The sequence below is a fragment of the Argopecten irradians genome, chromosome 15, assembly GCF_041381155.1.
Source record: "Argopecten irradians isolate NY chromosome 15, Ai_NY, whole genome shotgun sequence".
Taxonomy (NCBI): domain Eukaryota; kingdom Metazoa; phylum Mollusca; class Bivalvia; order Pectinida; family Pectinidae; genus Argopecten; species Argopecten irradians.
In genome coordinates, this window is record NC_091148.1 from 663,767 (window position 1) to 668,561 (window position 4,795).

Consider the following 4,795-nt stretch of genomic DNA (forward strand, 5'->3'; position numbering starts at 1 on the left):
TCATATTTGTGTGTTTTAAAAGATAATGTTATTTGTAAACATGTATGTCAATTCGGGTTGCGGGATTTAATTCCGGATGATACATTTCATGAAAACAAATCCGAATTTCTTGGTACTCTTTAATTTCTTTCGCTATTTTATTAGATAAGTAGAATCTAGATTGTTGTTTAGTAAATAGAACTGCTGACTCGACTATAATTCTACTATGCTGATGTTTTGATGAGTAATTATAACTGATTACTGTAAAACACATATCAATTAATTATAACATTATAATAAACCTTTCCGGAGCAAAATTGAAAGGTTGCATGAAAACATTAATAACATAAGAAAATACATATAATTGGCCTAAGATGAGGTAACAACACCAAACATATGCAAGATTTTCTGCGTAATACGCTGGTTCTACCGCGCAGTATTTAGCATATAGGACGGCGGGAAACATAAGAGTGCCCGCTTTATGTTAAAATATTTTATGTATTTAATTGATTTTTTCCGAAGATGATAAGTGTAGTAGTAACGGTAAGCTAATAATTTTTGCGGCTCTACAAGATTACTGTTTTCGTTTTATATTTCCATTTAAAAATAATAAAAGCCGCTTCGGAAAGGTAGCAGGCTTTTAATAGTATTTAATGACAAAATATGATCTCTTTTCTGTAATAAAGAAAAATGAATAAAACAAGCATTACAAAAAAGATTTTGTTAATTATCATTGAATGCGAGAATCTGGCTTCAGCTAATCGATATAAATATAATTTATCGATTTCACAATTTCGTTAATGCATTCTGCCGTCGTTAGGTAATTAGTAGTAACCGTTTATTAAGACTCTTGCAAACGTTTTCATGTGGTTTAGTTTTTACACCATATTTCGTCACAATTTTCAATTCTTTCTTTCCTTGGACGATCGGATCACCGATATGAAACAAATACATGCATATACTGAGCTATGTGTACGAGCGTCTACTGGCATATGCTTGGGTTATCTCGCTTTTAGATGTTTTCAACTCATGTAGGTTTAAAATTGAAATGTTTCATTTTGATCATTAGACATCTATATTGTTGTGACTGACAGAAGAAACACAATGTGTACCTACTCTTAAGTTTGTAAATGGACAATGAGCATTGATAGAGATAAGCACATTCTAATTGTGATGGGAATTATTATTATTATATTAATATACACGTATACATATTATGAAATTTAGTTAATCCTGCTTCGTCCGTGGATATATTTCATATTCATCTCCATGGAATATACATTACTTGTATTTCATATTCACATCCAAAATATGTATACACAATATTTCATATTCACCTCCATTGAATATATTACATACTCCACTTTAGTAATGAGTGAGAGTTACCTCCGGTAGCAGGAGACATATCTTGGATTGTCTCGCTCTGGTGTCAGGGTCTGACGAAACTCGGATAACAGGAGACTTAGCAAGTCGAAAATTGGTCTTGCCTGTGTGTCTCAAACGACCACCCAAGGAACAGCCAAACCTGTCTATAATGACCACCCAAGAGACAGCCAAACCTGTCTATAACGACCAAGGTAGTCAAATGTCTATAACGACAACTCAAGGGACAGTCAAACCTGTCTATAACGACAACCCAAGGAACAGCAAAACCTGTCTATAACGACAACCCAAACATGTCTATAACGACCATCCAAGAGTCAAACCTGTCTATAATGACCAAGGGGCAGTCAGACCTGTCTATAACGACCACCCAAGAGATAGTCAAACCTGTTTATAACAACCAATGTGGTTTTTGTTTGAACATATTTTATTGTATGAAACAAACGGGTTGCAAGTTATGACAACTTATTATTTTTAACTATTATTTCAAGTGGTATTGGTAAAGTACACAGGACAGGTTGTGTTGAAATTGACCATTTTGGACAATGATAAAATGGACTTAACCAGGTGGTTGCTAAAGCAAGTTTGACTGTACATTGTAGTTTCTTCCTTTTACTGAAGAATCGCTAATTATGCGGTGGATCGCTGATGTTACATACACTCCCACTGGAATTTGACATGGAAAAAAAATAGAAACAAATTTTCATTTTGATATTTTATTACATTTTGTATTTCGCATCATCACATCACATTTACCCTATAACATACTTTGTTGAACACTTCACATATTCTCTGGACAAAGTACAGGAGAGTTGCTAAGCACCAAAACTATGCCCGTAATTATAGTGACATGTTCAGGACGAAACTGAAGTCTGGAGGAGGTAGTGAAAATAAAAAGTTAGTACTAAATGAATATTTGTTTTTAAATAATACTAAGCACTGTATATTTTCTATTTCCCAAATTTAGACTAGAATTTAACATTTGCCTCAATGTTAATTTTTTTTAATTAAATACTATAAAAGCAATAGTATTCTAATAAATTGTACCCTGCTATCATGAAAAATATGCTTTGAACTAATCGCACCATATTTAAAAGTTGATTTACAAATTTTACATTTAAGAAGTTGTTTTTTTTTCAAAACAATGTTTCTCACCTAAGATTGAAAATCTGTAATAAATTTGACATAAAGTCAATTTGATATTTGGTGTAAATTTTTTATTACTTACTAAAGAGAACAACTACAATTGTAATTGTATTTTTAAACTACTTTTTATATTATGAATACTTAATTATGGTATTTCCCTTGCACTAGCTACATACAAAGCCAGTTTTATCCGGAGTACAAATATATAGCACTTTTACTTATAGCACTAAGAGTTTTCAGTATACTGAATGCACTTTTCACAAGTTTGTAGTGATCATGTTGTCTGCAATCTTGCAGCTACAGTATACTATTCACCATCAATAAATAGTGGACTTTCAAATTTATATCATCCGTCTTGATTTGTCCAAAGCATACCCAATATTTTATGAGACACTATTATAAATACAAACAAAATAATAAACATTATTACCGTAGGTAGAACAAATTGAAAGCGTCAATATGCTGACTCAGAACTTTACTGATTTTTTAAGTAAAGTGAAACAAAAGTCTCCATAGAAAGTGGGAGGGGCACTTATTCTCTCTTTACCCATTACAGAGTTATCTACCCTTTATCTTAGGTTTTGTTAATTACATTAAGTGTATGAAAAAACATCAGAAAAAATAAGATGTCACATGACTATTTATAAAACCAACAAAATCAATTTCCTACAATCAAGGGGAGGTAATTCTCTAACATGTAAATACATAATAAGGAAAGCACTTTTAAATTTTTTAAGTACATATCAAATATTAAATGTGAAGTACTTAATGTTTTAAATCTTTATATACACAGTATAGATAAATGTCATCTTACAATCGTACAACAATTACTGGTTAATTGGTGTAGAAAAAAGGGAAAAAACACAACAGTTACAAAATTAACAATAAACAATATTTCACTTTGAAACTTCAATAGACAAATATTCTATACATAAATAAATCACTTATATTCACTTTACGGTGGTGCTGAATACATTTATCATTTTATATTTTGTTGTTTTTAAAACTTGTTCATTTGTTTTTTGGGTTTTTTTGTTTAAGTTGCTTAATGTATAAAATTTCACTTTCTGATGAAAATAAATGTCTAGAATACAGAAAGCTTTTTTAATCATTTAAATGCCCAAAACTAATTAAATCATTAAGCTCTCATCAAGAAATATTAGCGGCTTAAATCCTTATCTCTGCAGTATCAGACTACATTTCAGTGATTTAGTATAGCTAACCTCCCTTGTTACAAAACTGTTCATCTGCTAAAAAGTTATTATGACAAACATGAAGGTGTATATGTTTTTAACATCAATAAACATTATTTTAGATTAGCTTACATCATGGAAAATCGAAAAGTCTTAGAAAAATGTCGCCAAGGAACGTTGTAATTTCATGGAATTATTTATGGAATTTACCATGATTGCAACATGGATTTTGTATCACAAAGACTAGCTCTGAAAGTACGTTAAAGTTTATAGAACTTAACACATAACACATACAATAACATGGTTAGGAAATGTCATACATATATATATTAAATATAATCTCATTTACAGTGAAAAGCACAACACATTTAGTCCGTAATAAGCCAAGCGATATGATATTTTTTAATACTCAGATTTGAAGCTCGAGTCAACGTGAATAGTAAAGTTTTTAATTTTCTGAAACCATCATTCTACAATTCAATTTGATAAGAATGAATTCCCCCCCCCCCCCCCCCCCAAAAAAAAAAAAAAAAACCCTGAATTTTTATTCCTTAAAAAAAAATACATAAACTGCTTACAATATTTTTTTATCTGGCTTATAACGAAATAAATGAATTGTGGAATATGGAAATTCTGAGAAGTACACATACTATGATGCTTATGAAGATGTTTTAGACACGGTACATGGTGATAATTATGGAATCAGTAATGAGTTATGACACATGAAATACAGGCCTTGTAGAAATTCTGTCTTTGTACATTACAGAGTTGCCTCCCTTGTGGGTAGGTATCCATTGTGTCATCATTATTATGTGATAGAAAATTGTATCATTTTCTCTGAAAATAGTGATGTTACACTCATAAACACATCACATCATAACCAATACCTACCAACAAGGGCAGATAACTCTGTAAACACACAATGATCAGGTTGATGAAATTCCAGGTAGATGTAAATGTTGTCATGGCATTAATCAATTATTGATTGAAATTAAATCAAGATAAATTCTATCACTTTATGTACAACTATGAAACTTCTAGGTTTGAAAATAAATCCTTTTTGAATTTATTCACATGCAAAAACAATATCAGAA